Genomic DNA, 13,472 nt, shown 5'->3' with positions numbered 1-13,472 from the left:
AAGCGTTCCACTGCACAATGTACATTACAGTTATCGAACGAGGGAAATTAAGAGGAACAGAAGCAGAAGGCGAGAAACTACATGAAACAGGTGTTCCAGTGAAGCAACGGAAAGGCGAGGGGATGAGCTTTCGGTAACGTAAGTTATTTATTTACACAGACAAACTGCTACATACTATTTAACAAAAACATAAAGGGAAAGATAAGATCCGTACACAACTGAGGTGCGATTTGCGCAGTAAAGGTTCTCAATTTTTCAGTTCCGGTAAAGAAACAAACACACATCAAGTTCACAGCTGGAAGCCTTCACTAAGATTTACACAAGTTCTAAAGTTGCACTTGAACATTAGAAGTACTTCATTAACAGAGACATTGGGAAATAACGAATAAAAGTATTAGGTTGTTGCATAAGTGTAGCGTTTTTTTGTTTTGCATGCTTTCCTGTTTTTTTGGGTTTATTTATCCATTGCCTTTTTTATTTGTAGTTCACTATTGCTATCTGACTTTACATATTGTCATTTTGACATTTGGAGATAGTGAGTGGAGCTGTGGACTCTATAGAGCGGAGTGCCAAGTGGAACATTTCCTACATATCCTCCTGTTTTAGTTCAGTAGAGGGGTAACAGCAGCGGCAAAGGCCAGAAACATTTGCGCTATGTATGGGGATAATGCCATTGGACTCACGTTCCATGTCGTTTCGCGCCTTCTCTTTCTGTTCCCCTTAATTTCCTTCGCTCGATAACTGTGATGTGTCTTGTGCAGTGAAATACTTACGGCTCTGTTGGTGTTACAACATCTAGGACTCGAGGGAGCATAACTTTGGTTCTGTGTGCAATGACTGTCAGAGTCATTGTCACTATTCCCTTCCACTGCTTCAGCAAAGTCACAGATACACTCTAAGAAAAAGAATAACGCACTACGAAAGAGTTATGCAAACTGGTCACAAATTTATATTCGTACAAGTATCTACGGAAAATGAAACGTTATAAACTTTGACGCTACAGCAAAGCTGGTAAGGGTAGTGAACAGGGGACATGTCGAGAGCAGGGCATAAAGTCTTTACGAATCTCATTACGTATGAGGCTCAGTTGAACAATAACTATGTCTCGCAAACAGGTGCATGAACAATATAAGCAGATGTCAGCATTTCAGAGAGGACGTGTAGTTGAGCTCAAACAAACCATTTGGTATCTCTCGAAATTTGAATAGGAGGGATACCACCGTTCGACGATGTTGGCAGGAACGGGTGAAAAATGGCGAACACGACGTCAAGACGGAAGCGGTCGACCTGGAGAGTCGACAGAACGTGAGGACCGAGCAACTGTCAGAGAGGCACTCAGAGCCCCAGATTCATCATTGTCATCAATCCGGTTTGCAACTGGTGCCTCACTGATCATGAAGACCATTGATAACCGGCTCACAGGAAAGTAGCTGAGATCACGACGCCCCTTGCGCCAACTACCAGTGACCTCTGTACACCAACAAGCCCATTTGCCATGGTGTTGGGCAAGTTCAGTTTGGAATCTCACTGACTGGAATAGAATTGCATTCAGTGATAAGTCTTGCTGTGAACTAAGTACCGATGAGCAGAGAAGACACGTCTGGAAACGTCCCTCACATTGGCGGGGAATCGATCTGTATGTCGCCCGTGATACAGGCCGACAGCCAGGAACGACAGACAGGAGTGCCATTTCATTTCATTTCATAGCAGGACCCTTTTCGTTGCCATCCATGGCACCCTTACAGCACAGCAGAACGTCGATGATATTCTACACCCGATTTTGTTGCCCTTTGTGACAAGCCATCTTGAGCTTGCATTTCAGCAAGATAATGCCTGCCTGCTCAACAAAAGATCATCATGCTTGCCAATCCCTACATTGGCCAGCAAGGTCGCTACAGAATATTTGTAGCATTATGAGCAGGGTCCGTCAATCATCTGGGGAGTTTGACGATCTAACGTGCAAGTTGGACAGAATTTGGTACAATATTTCTCAGGAGAACATCCAAGGACTTTGTCAAACAGTGCCAAGCCAGGTAACTGCCTGAGTTCCAGTCTTGGTCCAGAAAACAGTTTTAACTTGCCAGGGAGTTTTAGTACATGGTGGGATTGTTTACTCATCTTGTCTGAAACCTGATACGTCAAGCTTTCAGTGTGTACTACTGTTTTAGTTACTTGATATGTGATGACATTTTGATGTCAAAAGGTAATTTTTTTGATAACATGCCCAGTATTCTACCTTTCAATATAAGATGTTTCAGTTGTTTTCAGTGTATCACACGTTTAAAAATTCAGTTTTCTTTCAATATGTGTCATGTGTATTTCAACATGTAGTAAAAATTCTGAAAATATTGGTATGTTCACTTACTACACTTACATTTTTCATCATCAAAGATATTTTCACATTTTTGTGCAATCCCTAGTTTTCAAAGTGGGCACACATTACAACATTGCCATTTGCTGAAAAGTGTGACTGAAGGGATTATTTGTGGAAAGAGTTACCTAAATATAATTATACAAGACAGATCATTGATGATGTAAGATGCAGGAATGATACTGAAATGTTAAGGATACTTAAAGTCCACACGACATAGTAAGGTGGCCCAATTTTCAGTTGTTCTGCGTATCCCCCTTCACTAGGGACTGGCAGCCATTAATATTTATTCTCTTTCCGAGCAGGTAGCAGCGAGTTACAGCTAGACAGGGAGAATCTCGTTCCTACATACTGCACTGCTGCTGTATTTCGCGACAACCGAATTATTCATTCAGCTGTCGGCTTTTTCTGTCCTTGTTTTTTTTTCTTTTTTTTCTTGTAGCAGTATAGCTGTGAATGTCTATCTGTAAATGATTAAGTGCAATTTAAAAAATGTCAAATGGCGGCGACAAATGTGAAATGCTTCACAAGGAGGTGAGGAGGAGTTTTTACCGTATTTATAACTTCTACAAAGGTGAAATTGAAAGCAGGTCTCCTACTATTGACATTTGAAGACACAAAAACGGACTCTAGAACCATGTGGTGTCAACAAGAGAACTTTAAAGAGAATTGTAAATGAAAGTGTCAGAGCTGTAGGAACCATAGAAAAAGTTAGTTTCATGTCGCCTGCAAAGCATCGAAATGGAAAAGGATTAGATGAAGCTGAAATGGGAGATATGATAATGTGTGAAGAATTTGACAGAGCTCTAAAAGACCTACGTCGAAAAAAGGCCCCAGGAGTAGACAACATTCCATTAGAACTACTGTTAGCCTTGGGAGAGCCAGCCCTGACAAAACTCTACTTGCTCTCATGAGCAAGATATATGGGACAGGCGAGATACCCTTAGACTTCAAGAAGTATATGATAATAGGTGTTGACAGGTGTGAAAATTACCAAACTATCAGTTTGATAAGTCACAGCTGCTAAATACTAACATGAATTCTTTACAGATGAATGGAGAAACAGGTAGAAGCCGACCTTGGGGAAGGTCAGTTTGGATTCCGTAGCAATGTTGGAACATGCAAGGCAATACTGACCTTACAACTAGTCTTAGAAGACAGATTAAGGAAAGGCAAACCTACGTTTCTAGCGTTTGTAGACTTAGAAAAAACTTTTGACAATGTTGACTGGAATACTCTCAGATTCTGAAGATGGGAGGGGTAAAATACAGGGAGCGAAAGGCTACTTACAATTTGTGCAGAAACCAGATGGCAGTTATAAGAGTCGAGGGGCACGAAGGGAAACAGTGGTTGAGAAGGGAGTGAGACAGGGTTGTAGCCTACCTGTGATGTTATTCAATCTGTGTATTGAGCAAGCAGTAAAGGAAACAGAAGAAACATTTGGAGTAGGAATTGAAATCCATGGAGAACAAATAAAAACTTTGAGGTTTGCCGACGACATTGTAATTCTGTCAGAGACAGCAGAGGATCTGGAAGAGCAGTTCAACGGAATGGACAGTGTCTTGAAATGAGGATATAAGATGAATATTAACAAAAGCAAAACGAGGATAATGAAATGTAGTCGAATTAAATCAGGTGATGTTGTGGGAATTAGATTAGGAAATGAGAGGCTTAAAGTAGTAAATGAGTTTTGCTGTTTGGGGAGCAAAACAACTGATGATGGTCGAAGTAGAGAGGATATAAAATGTAGACTGACAGTGGCAAGGAAAACATTTCTGAAGAAGAGAAATTTGTTAACATCGAGTATAGATTTAAGTTCAGGAAGTCTTTTCCAGAAGTATTTGTATGGAGTGTGGCCGTATATCGAAGTGAGACATGGATGATAAATAGCTTATACAAGAAGAGAATAGACGCTTTTGAAATGTGTTGTTACAGAAGAAAGTTTACATTGATAGATCATTAACTAATAAGGAGGTACTGAACAGAATTGGGGATAAGAGGAATTTGTAGCACAACTTGACCAGAAGAAGGGATTTTGACAAGAATGGATTTGTTGGTAGGACATGTTCTGAGGCATCAAGGGATCGCCAAGGGAAGTGTGGAGGGAAAACTCGTAGATGGAGACCAAGAGATTAATATGCTAAGCAGATTCAGAGGGATGTGGGTTGCAGTAGTTACTCAGCAATGAAGAAGCTTGCACAGAATAGAGTAGCATTAAGAGCTGCATCAAACCAGACTCTGGACTGAAGGCCACAACAACAACATAAGAATCATCATTAAATATTCTCCCAATATAATCCAATAAAAGGCCATTAATGGGATATAACACCCAGTCAAAAATTAAAAATATTTATCTTAAATCCACAATGGATGACAGTAGGCTCAATGTAACTGGTTAACCATTCTATATAGGGATATAATCCGTCGAGTGTGCCTGAAAATTAACGAAAATGTAGAAAGTATCAAGAAGAACCCACTTAGTAATAAAAACAGTACAAAGACTATAACTGATGGAGACATATGTGTGAAAATGATATCACAAATACAGTATACCACAATGCATGGAGATGCAAGTGGGAAAATGCCCAGCTATGGACTGAGCAATAAGTCTCATCAGTGGCAGAACCTAGGTCTGCATATGTGCAGCAGGGCAGCATGACCTATAGAAATTCATATGGAGTGATCACATTCATAGACAAAAAGTAAGGATTCTGCCCCAAATAACAGAACAATTACAGTTGACAAAGAACTATGAGGAGAAAATAATACGATTTGTCATATGTTAGATAAGCACTTACTGAGAATAATAGTGGCAAAAACCATTACCAGAATATCACCTGTAATTGTTCACTATGTTATTCATGATAGGGCTCAATCATTTTTTGCCAATGAAAGTGACCACCCCATGTGAATTTCTATAGGTGAAATTACCACACTGCACATGTGTAGATCTGATTTCCGCCACTAACACAGCTTATCGCTCAGTCCATAGCTGGGTACTTTTCCATCTACATCTCCAAGCAATGTCATCTGCTTTATTTATGGTATGTCATTTTCATACAAATTTCCCCACTGGTTTTCTTCTTTATGCTGCTTTTGCTGCTAAATGGGTTCTTGTCAATACCTTCCACATTAGTTTTTAGGCACTCTGGATGTATTATGGCCCTACATCTAATGGTTAACTAATTATGTTCAGCCTAATGTCGGCTTTTCCGGATTCAAGGTAGGTGTTTTTAATTTTTGGCTGGGTTTTCTAGCCCATTAATGGTCTTTTATCACATTAGGTTGGAAGCACATTTCTTGATGATTCATATAGTATTTAAAAAGACTTGTAGGCATGCTTGAGGAACCATGAACCCATTCTTTCTGCTTACCACATCACCTGTTAATAGCATCATTTATTCATAGACAAGTAATGTTTGGTCCTGTCCATGTTACATTGTTAATACTATGATGCACCATATAACTAATTTGCTCTATTTTTCGCTATTGATTATAACTATAATTCGACTACAATTGCAACAAATGCTTTTCCTAATTTGACAAATCTAACCTTATGATGTGGCTTCCAGACTACAAAACCGCTTGTTAAATAAATTATTTACAAGAGTAGCCAAGTGGTTATTGTTCAAGATTATGCAAAATTTACATTTTCCAGCAATGCAAGAAGATCATTCATGCATATCATAAGAAACAGGAAAAGAGGACCCAAAACAGAACCCTGTCGTACAACATGTCTGCCATAATTATTATGTGGTTCACAAGAAACTCATAGAGTTTTCTTTCTCTCATGTAGATAAGAAAAAAAACGTGAATGAGCTGCCTCTACTATTCCACAATGTTTTAACTTTTGCATTTAACTTTTGCATAAGAAAATCATGGTGCACACAATCAAAATATCTCCAATGGCAATAACTTCTGATTTAGTGGCACTAGTACATGTATCATCTGTCAATGTAAATAAAGCCTGCTCAGTTGACATTTCCTCTTGAAATCGAAACTGTTTCCCACTTGGTGTATTATTATGCACAAAGTGTTTAAAAGTATATTGTAATTTGTCTTGTCAAAAATATTTGAAAATGTAGGCAATCGAGAATTAGTTCATAATTCTACATTAATATTTTTTCTCACATTTCCTAAAGGGTCTTAATAAGTATGTACATCTTTAGAGTATGTCTGGGAAAATATCATTATAAAAAGAATGATTACCTAAACCTGGAGATTGTTCCAAAAGGTACCAAATTCAAAAATCGACTTAGAAATGGCATCCACTATCAAATGGCTTGTTGGCTCTAAAAAGTTAATATTTTCTTGTAAAAAGTACCAAATCACATAGAAGTCTTGAGAATTTTGCTCCAGAATGTGTCAAATCCATTTGAACTTTCATAGCAATAATTACTAAATCCTCTTGCACTGATCTGGCTAAGTGCTGTGACACCAAAAATGCAGTGAGCCAATGTGTGTGATTATGATTACAGTTTCAGTAATGGCTGTCTTCAGTTTGTAATTTTGTTATTTCATGTAACATTTCAGTATTTTCTGTTGTGTTTATTTATGGTGAACAATTAACATGAATTCTGAAATGTCTGATGAATATACCAATGGGCCTAAATTTACAGAAAACCCAAGGAAACGCAAAAGATCTGTAAATATGTGGAAGTAGAGTGTTCTGAAATGCGAAAAATATTATGCTACTGCAAGTGTAAAACCTCAAATCACATTCAAACATAGCGATAGTTTCGCAAAGCATTATGCATGTCAGAAGATTACATGAAATTAAGAGATATTGAAACAATACAGGTGCTGTGAGCTGAGAAACTTTTTAATGGGGTGTGCTGAAGTGAGTTATTTCAAATGAAGAAGGCCTAATCAAAGTAGGAAAGAATGTTTAGGCAAAAAGGAAACTATAAGTTACAGTATAAAAACTGCTCTTCAGGGGAAGGTCCTTCTTTGTAGATCTACATTCCTAAGCATATTTAATATTGGGGCAAGAAAGGCTGAGCATGTAGCTGATGAGAAAATGACCACTGGTGGCAGCAGTTTCTGAAACAAGAGGTGGTACAGGGCTCGGTGTTGATATGAAGACCCTACAGGCTGAAACTATAGCTCACATAACAATGTTTAAATGCAGAGAACAGCACTTTGGGAGAAAAAAGAAACAATTAAGAAAATACTTAACTGCAAATTAACCTATGCAATATATGTAATTCATTTTAAGGAGAGAGCAGCTGGTAGCACAACTGCAATGCAATCTACTTATGCAATGTATTATAAGGTGGACAACAAATTAATTATCTAGTAGATATGATATGATATGATATGATGTGTTGACAGTTAAAAATAGGATTCATTTTACGTCTAAAGTTTCTGTTAGGATCACTGCATACCAAGAAGCAAGTTCTAATTCCCTTTTTTAAAATTTTTTCTGATTTTTGATACTGACTTCAATCTGAGGGTTTAGCAAGATAAAAAAGGACACCTTGCAATGTCTGCATAGCACTCAAAGTTCGTTTCAAAGGTGCTACTGGTGAGGAAATCAGTAAACACCTTTTGTGCAAAGATTTGTCCATAAACTGAAAGCAAAGGCTTTTTTTCAAAATCCTAATACATTTTAAAATGGCAATGTAATAGAGAACTTTGATTTGATGGAGAATCAGCTTTTATCAAATATAGAAATTAATAGATATTATTATACACACCAATTATGGTGTCACATATTGGGAATAGTTATTCATGAGGAGAGCAAAATTCACTATAAATGACATATTTTTATAGGTGGCTTGAGAGTGAAGGTTCTAGGAGTCCACAAGAAATTAGTCCATGTTTGTGGCATTTCTTCAAGTGTCTTAAAACCATGTTTTAATGCAACTAATATTAAGTGTATTCGATTGTTTTCTTACAGCTGTGTATCTCAAAACAAAAATTATTGTATTTTATTCCTGTTGTGTATGGTTACATCACAATACAGATTTCAGACGAAGTGGTTCTTCCCTGTACATGATCATTTATACATGCCTATTGTAGAAAAGAAGCTCCAAAAACGTGGAACTGTAATGCTCCTAGAGAAACATGACATTATATTTCAGACTGTAGGAACACAACTCTCTATGAATTCAGATTTTTCCTGGATCAGGAGGCAAGAACTCAGTCACATATCAGTTCCAAAGTCAAAAACCTTCAAAACTAATGAAGCTAAAAGTCTCAACATTCATCATACATCAGCTATGTTGATCTGCATGCATCATATGTGACAAGACAAGTATGCAAACACAAAATGATCAGAATTGGTAAGGCATGATCTTATTTTGACTCAAGTAAAAGATTTACCAAATAATAGTAGTGTACAGCAAGCAAAGAAAAATGACTTGGTATCCCTACTTTCTGCAATGGGCTATGAATTGGACCAAATCCCTTTTTACAAAAGTGTGGTAGATTATAATGATGTATGTGTAGTTAATGAGCGTGGAGGTGTGGATAACATAGCCATTCATTACGATGACTGATATTTTGAACCAAATATTGGTAATCTCAGAAGAAATTAATTCCTGTATGTATAATCATTATTAATATAGTATCACTTAAAAACTCAGTCAAAATAATTATGTATGAATTGAACTAAATCCCAGTCTAGAAGGTCCAGTAGGAAATTAATATATGATATATTGCTCTAAGCAAGACAAAGATATGTTATGTATTAAATTTTTGATTGCTAAACATGTCCTCTAAAGTCATTTGCAATAAATGTCACAAAATATGTTAGTATTGAGTTCTATTTGTTCATGAAGTATCATTTGCACACTCTTAAAATAATTTTGATGACAACAAGTACTAAATCCAAATTTAAAGTTCTAATAACTCTGATAATAATTAGGAATACTTTAAATTTTTCAAAAAGACATATCAGTGTGTTCCAGACAAACTATGTATCAACTATGATTTGTATATGAGAACTATTGTGACTACAGGGAATTTTTCTGCTTTACTCAATAATTTGCCCAGTTGGGTCTGCTACCTTTTGGAACCAAGCTCCACAAATGACTTCATGTATTTCGAAGTATTTGATTATTTTAATGTTGAATCTGATATGAAAGGAATATTTATTTTTAATAAAGTTAAGAATTTTATAAAATTCTTTTAGAGATATAAGATGTAGTTGAAATTTATTAAATTTGTTTTGCAGTGCTTTTTAGAAACAGTTTGTCACATATTAAGAAAGTGTTCAAACACAAATTTTAAATGTGTCTGCAGTTTTTTGACTGTCTTGCCTCAGTTCACTATCTTTAAAGAAATTTTTTCTCCATCCAGATTCTTTTTCTTTCTTAATTTTTGCTATGCTCAAAATAGTTCTTAGCTTGTACTCCTAAAAACATGTGAAAGAAACATTGTAATGCTATAAGACTTTATTTGGAATTTTATAGCACAGCTGTGCAATGTATTTCAACCCTACCATCATCTGAGTCTCTTGATTATGTATGGTGTCCTATACAGTAATTCAAGGTTAAACAACATTATTCTACTTACACATATTAATTTCTTTGCACAATCGTTTGCAAAGTATCCTATGGCAGTGTTAAGGAATACATTTTTTTTTTATGAACTTCAACTTGTTGTATACATTTTTTCAGTCTGTATTTAGGAAACACTTGTATTTATTTTCTGTGTATTAACCTTATAGGTTTCAGTCCATTTGTTTATGTCATATGTATTAATATTAAAAGTCAACAGTTGATCATTGTGATCTGAAAGGCCATTATATACAGAACTTACAGTATGAATTTACAATCTCGTGCTGTTCATTCATAGAAATGGAATCAATAGCAGTGTCACCAGTCATTAATTAAATTAAACAAAATGTTAAGGTATTCAAGTGTAACTTTGGAACAGATATGCTCAAAATTTTGTAGTTATTATCAGCACTCAGGGTTATATAATTTTGTTTGGAATTGAAAAGTTAAATCATCCATCAAGTTGTTTGATGAATAACTCAAAAATCTGGAAGAATCCCTTTAGACTGTGACTATTACTTTTAGCTTTCCTTGTGTATACCTCCATGCAGCAGAAGATCCAAAACGTTGATCTCTACGAAACTGAAGGATATCAAAGTAGTGTCTCTCCTTTCCAACACTTACTCTGCAGGAACTAGACGAAAATTTATATCCATCCATATTGAATATCCGATATCTGTGGGCAGATAAAGTTCAGAAACATGTAGTTTTTGGCTATAGTTCACCCAAACAAATTGAAAGACGACTGATTTTATTTTTTAAACCTCTCATGTTTTAGTCAAATACGTTTTTAATTTAATCTTCTTAACTTCAGATGTTTCAAGCTCAATATTTTTGATTCCTTGTTTGAACTTGTTACTACTGCTTGTTTTGCAAGAAGTAATCAATTGTGCATACAAAATTAAGTCAAAATTTGTGTTAACCACAAGTCGATATCTTAAATTATTTCATTAGCCACCCTTTAGCAATAGCAATTTTAACTTCTGTTATTTCTTTACTTGTAACATCAGTAAAATAAAACATTTTCATCTTGTGGTATACTAAATCATAGATCATTAATAGCTATTAGAAACAACAAAGAAAACAACGTAGCTCTCCATGGTACAATCCTTACTTTCCAATGCAGAATGTTTATTCCTATGTGGAAGGAAATATGATTATATTCTTACTTCACCTCATGATGTTCAAATTTAACATCATTAATAGATATTAGAAATTACAGAGAATCTAAGATAAGATTCTGTGGTATGTGATGGGTGAGTGTTTCAAAATCAGAATTTTTATTTCTATGTGGAAGAAAGTCTTATGAATTACTTATTGAAAAATGTAAAACTTTATTTTAATTAATGTTCATTTTGATTTAGATTCTGAAAGTTTGATCTAAGGGAGCACACATCTGATAGCTGATAATTGCTTAACCAAATTTGTCATGTTTATGTTTTATGGATAAAGCAGTGGTGGACAGTTTCATGTGCTTCTGTGCTGAAGCAAACAGTAAATATTGCTCTAAAACCATGCAATTCTCTTCGAATGAAATTCAGAAATCATTCTAAAATTATGCCATTTCTCTTTGAATGCAAATCGGAAGTAGCATTAACATTAGGTGGTTTCTCTTTGAATGCATGCTAATAGACAAATATAATGGATGAAACATGTTTTTAGCTCTGTCTCCTCGTGCTAAGTAGAAACCAGTGTAAAGTGCTGAAATGGTGGTTACCTATGCTATGATCAACTCAGATAAAGGACACTGCTGTCTGTTTTCGATTGTTCATGCTCTGCTGTGACTTCATCCCATCTGGCACCATGTGTGCTACATTTCTCACTGCACCAGGCCAATATTTTTTTTTTTTTTGACTCGCATGTAGCGTATTTGGCAGTTGTTGACCATAAAGGATTCTTTATGTTGGTAACATGGCTGAGTGGTCTAAAGCCAGGTTCACAGATGCAATAAAACTGTCGCCAAAGCTAAGAGTATGCTGCAGTTGCAGTGAAATTGCATGTGTGACCACTCGGTTTTCAGTGGTGCAATTTAAGATACTTAACTTTTGTCACTGCTCAAAAGGTACAACTTAACTTCTACCATTGCTCCCCAGTGGGTCTATGTTGAAACTCGAGCGCTCTATTGCAGTTAGCGTGGTGTTAATACTGCTGAAGTCGATTCGATGTCAGTGGGTGTATAAATAAATAAACTTAATACGAGTATGTAACTTTCTGATTTGTGATACCAATAAACACTGGATTATATGCAGGAAATAGCTCCTGAGTGCGATGTAAAACTAAATACTGCTTATTAAAAATGACTACATCAAGCAGGACAATCAGACTCTGAAGTCTTGGAAGAGAGATGAGTGTGCAAATGATATTTATACATATCAACTGTTGGTTAGTTTACCATAGTAGACAACATTTTCGTCTTATAGCGTTATTTCCTTAACAGATGTGTTTTTGGCCACTTATTTATCCCTGTGGGAAACATATTTTTGAATGTAACATTTGGGTTTCATCTTCCTTGTATTTAACTTTTGTTGCAGCTCTAATGCTATAACCTGCACTACAACATTAATACGCACCCATATGATTTCATTTGGCACTGTGTTAAGAGCTGTGCAGCTTCCTTAAATCTGTGGTGTCCTTGTTAGTGGTCGCCCAGAATGCCACTACAGAAAGCCACAAGCTGTGACTTCACCTTAGTTGCATGTCTTAACATGTAAACTGGTAATTTATCGTTCTCGAGTTTCATGCCCACTGTTACCAACAGGCATTTTTCATTTTATTTTATCCCTTATGATGTTAAACTATTAATTACAAAATTTGAGTATATTTTATCACTTACATTCATATATGTAAAATTAACACACTCAATTTAGTTACAATTACTATCCTTCGAAGTCAAAAGGCTATAGGCTAGACAGTGGTAAAAAAAGGAGTATATGGGGAAATTTAGTATGAAAGGGTTTTCTGTAAATGATCTGCTAAAGAGACCGTTTTCCAGCAGATATTTGGAGGAGAGTGGGAGATTTAAAGAACTGGGTAGATGTACTTGAAATGTAAATCCAACAACATGGGCATAGGATGAGGCTCACAGATTTTGTTTACATAAGAGAAAATTTTGAAATACTTGCAAAATATTTTGATCAGCTTCTTAATTGTCCAGAACCAATCCATAAATTTGATTACTCATACACTGATAAATATCTTTAAGAACATTTAGCCCTAACTGTCGAAGAAGTTATTACGACCTTAGAATGATAGTGGAGAAGACTATTACAGCAGAACTTCTGAAAGGGTCTCTAGCAACAACAAAAAAAAAGTGAATGAAAATTAATCACTGAGAAAACCTGGCTCCCAGGAGAGTGGAAAGTGAACTTGATATATCCGCTACATAACAAAAGCAATAAACAAGATATAAAAGACTACAGACGAATTTTTTTGCTGGACATAACATGTTCTCCAAGATTATACTAAACAGAGTGTAAACAACACTTGAGAGTAATTTAGGTGAATATCAAGGTGGTTTAACGAAGTACAGATCATATTCTGAAGAAATATTTAATCTGCAGTCAATCATTTGCCACAGGTTACAGAATATAAGAGAT

Source organism: Schistocerca nitens, chromosome 1, assembly GCF_023898315.1.
Source record: "Schistocerca nitens isolate TAMUIC-IGC-003100 chromosome 1, iqSchNite1.1, whole genome shotgun sequence".
In the NCBI taxonomy this organism is placed as follows: Eukaryota; Metazoa; Arthropoda; class Insecta; order Orthoptera; family Acrididae; genus Schistocerca; species Schistocerca nitens.
The sequence above is the reverse complement of the archived record's forward strand: the minus strand, read 5'-3'. Positions refer to the sequence as shown.